General features: G+C 36.8%; 1 protein-coding gene across 1 annotated transcript in view; it reads left to right on the top strand.

The window, feature by feature from the left end:
• SGCZ (sarcoglycan zeta) overlaps positions 1 to 12,666 on the top strand; it is a 1,128,323-nt gene that overhangs the window by 23,684 nt on the left and 1,091,973 nt on the right. The window lies entirely within an intron of this gene.

Genomic DNA, 12,666 nt, shown 5'->3' with positions numbered 1-12,666 from the left:
TCGGGATTTGAGATTTTCCTGTGAAGTAAAGTAAATGTTTTAAATAACAAACCTCTTTGTAAAGTGTGTGCTGTTTAGACTATTATTTTGCTTATTCTTCTATGATAAAAATAAAACAATCACATTTTCATTTATTTAACATTGACAATATTTTATATGTTCAAAGAAGAAAAATAAGCAAAATTAAATAATTAAATTACAGATCATTCATATAATAATGGGTGATTTTTAATGTCACTTTTGGTGCCTGAATTTTATTATATATAAAAATAGACTTTCTTTTTAAATGACTGGTTTTTTTTTTTAATGCTAGAGTAGAAGTCATGAAAGGCTAATGTGTATACACAAATCTTCTTTTAGTCAATGGAATTAAACAGGGATACATTTTAAAATAAAAGTGTGGGAACTTATGCAAATGATAAACTATCTGTATTCTTAAAGGTCACAGCTGAACGGTAACAGCAAATATATAATTCCGTATTGTTACTAACCATTCATAGCTGCAAATGCTTAGATTTATTTTTTCCAGAGAAATTTCATCCCTAGGGAAAAGTAGACTATATCTTTTCATTTTATTATAGAATATCCCAGTAATTACAAATTTTGAGTTTACTATTTTCTCAAGACCTATAACATCATTATTTTTTGTAGAATGGAGAGTTGTTGGGGTTCATGTCAAACATCTTGATTTTTTGCTGTAGGAATCCTCTATAAATTATTTATCAAATATACAGAGATTTCTATATAACCATGAAATTAGAAATCTCTGTAGGAAAGGACATTTAGGATTTGTAACATTTTTATGTGTAAACTGATATGGCATAGCAAAGTGTTAGAAAAGTACTGGAGAGCATTTTAACTAATATTTAACCTAATTATTATTGATACTAATAAGCCTATGTTAGAAAACCATTTTTTCCCACAAGTAAAAATCTTTGGGTCTTTACATATTTTATATACAGAAACATGATTTTTTTCTACAATAAATGTATGCCAACTTTATTTATGATTTTCCAAAGGAAAAATGTGTATTTTACTTTTAAAAATGTTTTTAGGGGTAAAATCACTTTTGTTGCACTTATATGTAAGGTTAAAAACTTTAAGAAGTAATATTAACTTCCCTTAAACTTTATATGAGCTTATCTCCAATTAAAAGGGAATTATCTTAGAGTGTATTTAGCATAAAAATAAGCCTGCCTGATAGCATCTATTTTCCAACTTCTCTTTTATATGTGACCCCTCAAGGACTGGAAAAAAGAGATATTAAAGGTTTTAGTGCACTTAAATTGCTAAATTTACTGAATTCCATTCATTAGAATTTTAAGTGTTGGGTGCCTGGGTGGCTCAGTGGGTTAAAGCCTCTGCCTTCAGCTTAGCTCATGATCCCAGGGTCTTGGGATCAAGAGCCCCGCATCGGGCTCTCTGCTCAGTGGGGACCCTGCTTCTCCCTCTCTCTCTGCCTGCCTCTCTGCCTACTTGTGATCTCTGTCAAATTGATAAATACAATCTTTAAAAAAAGAAAAAGGAATTTTAAGTGTTATTATGTGGATCATGAACATCAAGAGGTAAATATCCAAACTAAGGTTTCATGTTTTGTTTTTTTTTTAATTCCATCAGGTCTGTGGTCAGCTATGATCTGTTGCCCAAATAGGGAAACCAAATATCATCTATTTTTTAGGTAATGATGTTGAACTTATGTTAGCTTGTTATACTATATCCCCCATTCCGGCCTTAGGTGGCTTTTTTGTCCCCTGGGGAATCTGAAACCATCACTTTTTTTTTTCCCCAAAACCATCACTTTTAACATCTTAGTAGATTTACCATCAAAACCTCTGCATTACCACTAAGAAATTTATGTCTATTGCCTAAGATTCTGAGACACCTTTGTTCTCTTATGTTGAGGTCAATGGGTTCTTCTTAGGGGAAATCCAAGTACTTAAACACATTAACAAATTACATTTTTTGAATTTTAACCAAGGCTCTCAGTCTGCTTGATGTATTGAAATGCTGAGACCTGGGAAGTCATACCCAAGAGAACATCAGCGAAATTTCTCCTCAATTTTAATAGAAACAAACAAAAATAGCCAAATGATATTGAAGCATTCTATAAGACTCTCTGAAAGAGATAGCGTAAAAATCCTGAGTTGAAGTCTTAGGATACTTTTTATGTTTGCCTAATTACAAAATAAGAATGATTAAATATAGTTAACCCATTAAAATATGGCTTCAAGAGGATTTTATTCATGTATAGTTCTTTGCAACATATTTCTCTTCCTAAAATAAGCTAGCTAGTGTGGATGTCAGTAGAGAGTAGCTAAATCATCATAAGAACAACTCTAATTAAGAATGATAGGTTTTAGGAAGCCCCTTGAGAACAGGAAACCTCAGAATAATCTTGAACATATTATTATTTAAATGCCCATAAAGCCATTTCTTAAGGTCCAATAATCAGCATAGGAGAAACTTAAAAGTTCTTTTGAATCTCTTTTATACATGGAAATGGGACCATTATGAGCAACTTGACTAATATACATACATAGTCAAGATCCCACTTAACATTTCTATTTGCTTGTTTTCCTAAAAAGTCTGCCTTTTGCTCAATATTCAGGTTAAAGTCAAATATTCGCATTACTAGAAACTTTATCCCAAAAGCAGAATCTAATCAGGTAGTTCCATTAAAAGATAATAGTCCTAGTTATATATAGAAATGGAATCTGGATGCTTATATATTCCATCATTCTAAGTAACCAGTCTGTTTTATGATAGCTTGATCTAGTCTTAGGCGGTGGTAGCCATTTAAAAACGGTGGGAAGAAAAAACCCAAAACCAAACACAGAACTTAAATTCCACAGTGGCTTATCTGACAAATATATATCCGGAGTGTCTTTTTTTTTTTTTTTTTTTTAAGATTTTATTTATTTATTTGACAGAGAGAGATCACAAGCAGGCAGAGAGGCAGGCAGAGAGAGAGGAGGAAGCAGGCTCCCCGCCGAGCAGACAGCCCGATGCGGGGCTCGATCCCAGGACCCTGAGATCATGACCTGAGCCGAAGGCAGCGGCTTAACCCACTGAGCCACCCAGGCGCCCCGATCCGGAGTGTCTTATACACATTTTCAATTACTGAAATTTTTAACTGGAATGTGACATGATGGGGAAGAAAATGTAGATACTCAGAACTTCTAACCTTCTTTAATATGTGTTAATTACTAATGTTATTATTATTACTATTATTATGATTATAAGAGATCTGCTCTTGAGTTAATACTCATTTCTTCACAAGTAGCATATACAGAGAGAGTAGCTAGAGGGACATGCAAAGTTGAGGGACAGTGTCTTAGTTTCCGAAGACATGGTTCTGGAAGCCAGAAGTCTGACATGGTCTTATGTGGTTAAGACAAGGGTGTCAGCTGGGCTGGTTTCATCTGGAGGTTGTAGGACAGAATTCATTTCTTTGCCTTTTCTAACTTTGGGAAGCGACCTACTTTCTTTGGCTTATGACCCCTCCCTCATCTCTAATCACTCTTTCTCCCCGTGCTTTGGTCACACATTGTCCTGTTCTCCTCTGTCAACAAATCTGCCCCCACCTACCTCTTTTGATTATTTTCAGGCCCATTGAGATAATCAACATTAATTTCCCCAAGATCCTTAATTTAATCACATATGCAAAGTCTTTTTTGTCACCTAAGGTGATATTCATAGGATCCAGAGATTAGGACCAGGTTATCTTCGGAGCTCATTCAGCCTACCACGCAAGGTTTCACTTTTTACCTTTTAAGAAGAGAGAACTTGAACATGAATTTTTTGTATTGATGATAAGCAGCTGGTAGAGGAGAAATGTTGAAGATATGAGCCAATCAGGAAGTAATTGCCAGAGCTAGTCCTTGCAATAGGCAGATGAAAGTGGGATCTAGAGAACAAGCAGAGAGATTATCATTACTGGAAAGGTTAGGGCATTATTTTACAGTGAGGAGGAAGAAGGGATGTGTAGAGGTGTGGCTGAATACCCACCCATAGTGGGTATGGTGGTAGGAAACAGAGGGGATTCCTACCTGAGGGCTTCTCCTTTGGCTGGACTGGAGGCAGGTCTTTTCCTAAGAATGGAGAGGTGGTAATGAGGTAGGATGTTTAATGAAAATGCAAATGAGGAGGCACCTGGGTGGCTCTGTCCGTTAAGCGTCTGCCTTCGGCTTGGGTCATGAACTCAGGGTCCTGGGATTGAGCCCCCACATTGGGCTCTCTGCTCAGCGGGGAGCCTGCTTTCCTCTCTCTCTCTGCCTGCTGCTGTGCCTACTTGTGATCTCTCTCTCTCAGTCAAATAAATAAATAAAATCTTAAAAAAAAAAGAAAAATGCAAATGAGGGAAAATGATTATATGGACAATGGGGAAAAGAATTAACCTAGGAAACACAGAAGGCATGTTGGTCAGGATAGAGGCCTGATTTCTGTTGAAGACCGTGACTATTCAGGGTTTCTGAAGTTTGTTTTGTTTTTAATATAAATAGAAGCTTGGATGTTGTAGAATATTTGCACGGAGGGATTGTTCCAAGATTTCTAGGCAGAACAATGGAAGACTGGAGGAATAGGGAGTTGAAGTTTTTGACACGATAGGTATTCAATTCTAAGCTGGTGGGGGAAAAATTACAAAACTTAGTGGAAGTAACTGAGTAAGAGATGGAAGGATAGGGGATTGATGGCAGAGAGCAGGAGGCTTATATTTAGATTATAAGAGTTACCGGAGTTGCAGATGAGTATGGTGAGGGAGTGCACATCTGAGGGGCATCTGTGATGAAGTGTACTAGAGATGAGGGGTACCAGGAGATGAGGGAGTACTGGATTGTTTATTCTTTGCATAGGTATTTAAATAATTTAGGAAGATGGGAAGTCTTGCATCTTGAAGGTAGTCCATAAAAGTGAGTGATTACAATGTTGGCTGTTGGAGAAGTAATTCCTTGATGAAGAGCCAAGAGTCACTTTGCAACTAAGGCGAACAGGCAAGGGGTAAGGTTGATGGACAGATTGTGATTATAGGGAATTTTTGTTATGAAGTACAGTCATAACGACATGGTCCAAGAGTCTGGAGGGAAGACTACTGTGGGAAATTGGATTATAGAAGAGGATCAGAGAGAATTTTTATGGGATAATATATTGGGGGAAGAGAGATCACATACAACTTCATACCATGCAGCAAGCATCAGTTACGGTACTTTTGGCTGAAAATAACAGCAAATTGCCCCCAACAGTGGTCATAACAATATGATATTTCTTATCCCATATAAATAGACATCCAGAGTTTCCTTAGTTTCAGCAGCTCAATAAGGTAGGATTCACATTCTTTCCATCTTCCTGCACAGAAATTCTTTTTATCTTGGCTTTTCTTTTTTCAAGCCTGTCCCTTAAGAATCACAAGATTAAAGAGAACAAACATTAAAATTTCAAAACACAACACCCAGTGGAAAGGTAAAGGAAATTATTTTTTTTTTTTTTCCTAGGGCAAGTAAAGTTCTCACAGAAACTACATTGCTGGCATCACCCAAAATACAGTTGGCCAAAATTACATTATCTGCCCATGACTAAACTCATGATTTGGCAAGGTTAGAGAGACCACCATGATTAGCTGGGAACAAGCCAGACATCCAGAGATGTCTGCACACACAGACGTGTGGCCTCCTCTAAATGAGAAAGAAGAGCGATGGATTGATTTGGGCTGTGCATATAATGTCTGTCACTGGTAGTGGCCAAGGATGAGAAAACTGGAAGCGTGGGAATTTGCATCACATTTGTGTCTGTTGGTAATTGTGTGGCCTTGAGCAATTATATTCTCCTTACCTGTAGAATTTTATCTTATGCAAAGTGCCAAGTTCACAAAAAGTACTAGATACCAGCTGCTACTGCTTCCTTTTTTTTTTTTTTTTTTGACGCTTTTTTTTTTTTTTTTGATACTTTGATGTATTTTGAGGCAAGGTAAAAAAAAAAAAATCCCCACTTCTCTTTTACTTTTCTGTCCCATGTCTGACTATAAAACTTTTCTATCTTATGTCTGACTCTAAAACTTTTCTGTCCCATGTCTGACTATAAAAATAAATGGAAGAGGAGATTATAGGAATAAGAAGTGAAGACTGGGTATGGGTCTCTCCAAGTCCCAAGACCTTAATTTTTATTAACATTCTTTTCGAATAGTCTCAATATTCTGTATGAAAGCCAGAGAACTTTAGAGATTTATCACATAAGGATTTCATTTTCTTTCCAAATCTAGCTAAGCACGTAAAAATATGTAACAGAAATTGATCACAGGAACATATAATTTTGGCTGTAAAATGTGCCCTAGTAGTTATTTAATCTAAACCATTTATTTTCAGACAGAGACACTATGGGTGTTTGTGATATACTTGAAGTCATGAGGATGAAGGTTAGAACTTCCAGCCAAGGATTCCTTTCATTCCACCATACCTCTCTGAAAAGCTCACTTTTTTGCCATTAAAAATGCAATATTTTATTGAAAAAAGTTGCATTTCTTTAGTACTAAAAAATTCTCTGTATATCTAGTAAATTACATTATATATCACGTTGTATATACAGTTGAGCCTTGAGCAGTGTGGCAGTTTCGGAGTGCTGATCCCCTGCACAGTCAAAAATGCACATATAATTTTTGACTTCTCCCAAACTTAACTACTGATAGCCTGCTATTGGCTGGTAGCCCCACTGATAACATAGTCGATTAATACATATTTTGCATGTTAGGTGTATTATTATATACTGTATTCTTACAAGTAAATGAGAAAAAAGAAAACGTTATTACGGAAATCACAAAAGAAAATATATTTACAGTACTGTACTGTTTTTATATATAAAAAATCTGGATATAACTGGACCTATGCAGTTTAAACTGTATTGTTCAAGAGTCAACTCTACCACATATATGTGTATGTGTGTATGTGTATTATATATGTATTTATATACTGTTATCTGAGAGCTTGAGCAAGTTACTTGGCCTCTGTTTCTTCAGTGGACTCATTGCAGATTTAAGATACTAATAATCCTCACAGAATTCTTGAGAGCTTTCAATGAGGTGATTATCACTAAAAATGCATCTTATTCAGATATACTGTGAAATAAATTGGCTTTTGTAGGTTACTGTGTTAACAGAATCGGCATATTCTATATTATCTTTGAGGGAAAAAAGTCTATGAAAAATATATTCTGAGTTTCTCACAACTGATTTGTAAACTCATTTCTGGAAAACAGTACTTATGAGAAGGAAATTGCTACTAATTAAATATAAAACAAACTTCAGAATACATTACAAGCAAATTATTTGGATGGGTTAGTTAGAAATTATGTCTTAAACTATACCTGTCACTGGTGATAATTGATTTTTTGCTCTAATGTGTCATACCTTATGTTGGACAAAATTGATGATATCACTGGTCAGGCTCTGAACTTCTCCCCTATCTCTTTTCCTGCAAACTGTGTGAATCACTTCCTTTTGACCTACTAACATGTTCTTTCTTTCTTTCTTTTTTTTCTTTTTAAGATTTTACTTATTTATTTGACGGGGAGAGAGAGAGAGAGATCTCAAGTAGGCAGAGAGGCAGGCAGAGAGAGGGGGAAGGAGGCTCCCTGCTGAGCAGAGAGCCCGATGTGGGGCTCGATCCCAGGACCTTGAGATCATGACCTGAGCCGAAAGCAGAGACTTAACCACTAAGCCATCCAGGAGCCCCTAACGTGTTTTTTCAAGGGACTCTTTTTGGCATTGAAAGGAATTATTATTTTTTTGCTATATCTATCTTTAAACATGGCTTTGCTGCTTTATACCTCCCCTTTAAACAGAGGTAAATAATACTTAATGGATCTATGAAACTATTTAATAGGAGATTAAGAAATTTGAGTTAAATTTCCCTAAGCTTTTTGGAGAAATCTGAAAGTGCATTAGGCAACCAAAGGATGTGTAAGTATTTCATCAGTTTATATTCCTAAAAGGATGTAGAATTAAGAAAAAGTTACATTAAAATTGTCAAGCTACTGAACATAAATTTTCTCTTAGAACAAGTGTGTTTTCCATATTAAACTCCCTTTTAAACATATCCAGGATTTTTAGGATCCCTTTCCCTTTTTATCTTCCCTCTTTCTATAAAAATGCTACGGGTTCTCCTATCTTCAGTCCTTCTTCTAAGTCTCATTGTTTGTTCCAGCTATTTCCTCTCCTTTTCCCTTCCAGACTTTCTCACCAAACAATGGGGAGAGCTTTGCTTCTGTTTCTCCAACAGCCCGTCTTCCCCAGACTCCTCAGGATTGCTGCTGGAAGTTGCTTCCTCTAGGCTTCTGGACCTCCTGAGTGTTAAGTAGAATGGTTTCCTCTGGGTTGCATATCTCCCTGTCCTGTGGGAACCACTGAGCCCTACCCACTCCCCACCCCCATCCCCGTCCCCATCCTCTGTCTGAACACTTGTTAGGTGGCTGATGCTCTGCCCCTAACTCTCCTCATCCTTTTGCTGTCTCTCTGATATTCTGTCCCCTCTTTCTCCTATTCCCCTCCACCCTCTCGTCTCTTAAACATAGTTGTCTTATCCTTTTCAAATCTACCCTAACTTCTCTTGAAGCACTCTTTTGGGCATACCTCATTCGTTCAGGACTTAAACTTTGACCCTGGAAAATGATTCCCATTAACGGATGATCTCCATCTTCTCTCAAAGGTCCACTTTCCCAGTCACTTGCCTAGCATTTCTGCTTGATTAGCCTGCCACCCACTTAACCTTCCCACATCAGGAACAAAACAGCTTTCCCCCTTACAAAACTCCTTAGCCTCTTGATTTCTCTGTTATCTTCCAATGACTCCAAAATTCTCACTTTACAAAGGCTTGAAACCTAACAACCATTGTTTTGCTCTGTCTGCCTTCTCAAGCCTCATATCCCTTCAGTCTTGGTGCTTCTGTGAATTATGTCTTGACAATATCGCTTGCATTTAATCCTTTTCTTCTGCAAGCTATTTTACTCAGGTCCTTATTCGATAATATTTGTCTTACGGCAGCAACACTTCAGTTCCTATCCTCCATCTCTTCGTTCACTCCAGTTCTTATCCCCTCCATCCCTCTAAAGGCAAATTCATCTTTCTAAAGTACCACTCTGATTATACCATCATAAACAAAATCTGAGATGACTCCTTTGTACAAAAAAAAATCTCTTTAGTCCCTCATTAAAGACTCTTAACTACGTAAAAGCTGCTTATCTTCCTATTCTTATCTGTCTTCTCCAAAGGACCTTTGGCTCCGGCTAATTGGATCAGTCACCACTTTCCTGAAACGCTGATGCTCTCGTTGGCACCCTTCCCAGAAGGCCCTTTATACTGTGCACCACGAGCTCAGCCTGTAATCCGGAGCTCAGTGCTCCCTTCCTCTGCAAAGCCTTCCTTGACCACCTGGCATGAAGTAATCTTTGCCTCCATAACCTTTGATGGCGTTTATTAACTGATCAGTTCATTTTGTAGAGATGTGCACTAACCTGACAACCTGTTTTCATTACCTTGAAGTGTTTCTAGAAATGTATTTTCAAGCACTGAATCTGTTTTCAGTTTAACTATAGATGCGCATAGTTCTATTAATTAGAATAAAAGATCTCAAAGACCAGGCCATGTTCATTCATGAAACTTGTACTGTTTTATAGGAAGTCAAGAGGTATGGAGCTGAATCAAACACGATCCTGTCTATAAATTATGTCGCTCTGGGAGACAGACTGGTAGATAAATAATTGCTGACGGTTGTCTGAAATGTTGTAACTGAAGTATGTGTGGATACAGTTAGGACAAAAAGGAGAGATGACCAGCACTCTGGGAAGTGTTTAGGAAAGATCACTATGCTAGGTGAGTCTGGAAAGGGTCGTACTTAATATGATTCTTTCTTTTGTATCATGTTCTGTCCTCATAAAGTGCTTTGAGCATGCCAAAGGAAGGGAAGGCCCTAAGTGGGTGAGAAAAAAAAATACCACAAGAAAGCAAACCCCCTGATCTGTACATTTTCCAGTCAGATAAGATCCAGAAATTCCACTACTGGGTATTTACCCAAAGAAAACAAAACAGTAATTCAAAAAGTCATATATATCCCTCTGTTTATTGCAGCATTATTTACAATAGCCAAATTATGGAAGCAGCCCAAGTGTCCATCCACGGATGGATAAAGAAAATGAAGTATATATGCACAATGGAATATTATTCAGTAATATACAAAATGAATTCATGCCGTTTGCAGCAACATGGAGAGAGGGTAAAATGCTGATTGAAATAAGACAGAGAAAGACAAATACCATATGTTTTACTCGTATGTGGAATTAAGAATAAAACAAATGAATAAAGAAGCAAGAGACCAAAAATCAGACTCAAATACAGAGAAGAAGCTGGTGGTTGCCATAGGAGAGGGCAGTGGGGGGGAATGGGTGAAATAGATAGAGGGGATTAAGAGTACTCTTGTGGCGATAGGCATTGAGTCATGTATAGAATTATTGAGTCAGGGACACCTGGATGGCTCAGTCAGTTAAGCATCTGCCTTCTGCTGAGGTCGTGATCTGAGGGATCAAGTCCTGCATCAGGCTCCCTGCTCAGCGGGGAGCCTGCTTCTCCCTCTGCCTGCTGTGCTCTTTCTTTCTCTCTCTGACAAATAAATAAATAAAATCTTAAAAAAAAAAAAGAATTGAGTCGTATTGTGTACCTTAAACTAATATAACATTATATGTTAATTATACCTTAGTAAGAAATATGAAATAAGATAGATTACATAAAAGTTCAAGTAATTTTTTAAAAGATTTTATTTATTTGACAGAGAGAAAGAGAGCGAGAGAGGGAGATCACAAGTAGCCAGAGAGGCAGGCAGAGTGACCGATGCGGGGCTTGATCCCAGGACCCTGAAATCATGACCTGAGCCGAAGGCAGAGGCTTAACGCACTGAGCCACTCAGGCGCCCAAAAGTTCAAGATATTTTTAAGAACAAAATAAGCTGTCCAGTTTGACTGGAGCAGTGGTGTTTTATTGGTGGTTATAAAAATTAAAGTAACAAATAATGTAACGTAGATAATATAGATTTAATTCACAGTATTTGCCTATTCCTATGTAAAGTGCCTTTCATTCATGCTCGTCCTTCTATAGGCAACTGTTAACATGAAAGCCTAGGTATATTGTTTGAATTTAGGTTGGGGGAAAACATTACTTGACTTTGGTTTTCTAGATTCATAAATTACAAACTCTACTTGATGGCTTCGTCTTCATGTAGTGATTGTGAAACAATCTTAAGGTGACTACTTGTTTCTTTATTACCTTTGGATATAGAAAGTTCTTTCAACGTTTTCAAGAAACCGAAGGGATGTAGGATGATAAGAAGCAGTGTTGTTTAAGGTAGGAGATATAAGCTTCCACTTACGGCATGAATATGTGATGGAGGTGAAAGGTACAGCGTAAGGAATATAGTCAATGATATTGTAGTGTTTTGTGTGGTGACAGATGGTAACCACACTTGTGGGGAACACAGCGTAACGAATATGGTTGTTGAATCATTATGTTGTACACCTGAAACTGATGTAGTTGTGTGTCAACTAAACTTTAATAAAAAACAAAAAAAAAATAAATAAATAAAGGTGGGAGTAAGTAGCTAGTATACCTGGTCATGGTTGGACAAAATAATTCTGGCCGCACAAATTTCTGTTTTCTCATATATGATAAATCTAAAGATAAAGCAACAAGAAAATGATAAATATTTTTATTGTGAGTCACCTAAATAGAGTCCCCAAAATAATTTTATTGAATAAGGAAAACTTTAGTTTTGTAGCAAAATCAATGTAAAACCTAAAGTAGGTGGAACAAATCCGTTTGAATTTTGTGTGTATAGTATGTAAATAAACTGCAAAATTAATTGTTTTTCTTATTTTAAAATCAATGTCATTTTTTAGATAAGAAATGGAAAAGAGAATATTGATTCTTAGGTGGAAAGATAATGATTGACCTGAAGCACTGTTCATCTTGCATGTGATGTTTTAGCTACATCACGTGCATGTTTCAAATGACTCTCCTGATGGTGGGCCTTATAAGATCTTGGCAATTCATTTATTCTCTCCTTTATTGGCTCTCAGTTTTCATCACTTGCTGCAAGAACTACAAGATACATACTAATACTACATTTCTCAATTTTAAAAAACAATCAAACTGTAGCCCGTTTAGGTTTTAAGTCGCCTGTGGCATTTGCATGAAGAGTCAATGTGCTTTTTACAGTATAGGTAAATTCATGAACTCAAGACAATGTTTTCCAAAAGTCCTGTATGTTCTATTTGAGTTGAAACTGATAAAAACATCTATAACAAAATTGCAGTTCTGTCCAGGGTTTTGGACACGCAAGCTTGGTGCTGGTAGAGTTGAGAAGACAAGTAAGTCCCATCGCCATAAATTGTGTTACTTTGGTGCCAGTAGAGTTGGAAGGCAAAAGACTGTTACAAACTTTTTGAATATGCATTTATATTTGAATTTGATTTGAATACTTACAACAAGCAAATATTATTTCTGAGAATGTAACAGAATACAGACTTCTAAAAACGGGACTAGGCAGAGTGTAACAGAGGCAAGAAAGGCTCAGGGTCGGACAGACATGAGTTTTGTGTTTCAGTACAGCTTTTGTATCAGCACAGTGACACTTCGCA

This window comes from Lutra lutra, chromosome 2 (assembly GCF_902655055.1).
Source record: "Lutra lutra chromosome 2, mLutLut1.2, whole genome shotgun sequence".
NCBI lineage: Eukaryota > Metazoa > Chordata > Mammalia > Carnivora > Mustelidae > Lutra > Lutra lutra.
The sequence above is the reverse complement of the archived record's forward strand: the minus strand, read 5'-3'. Positions and strand labels throughout refer to the sequence as shown.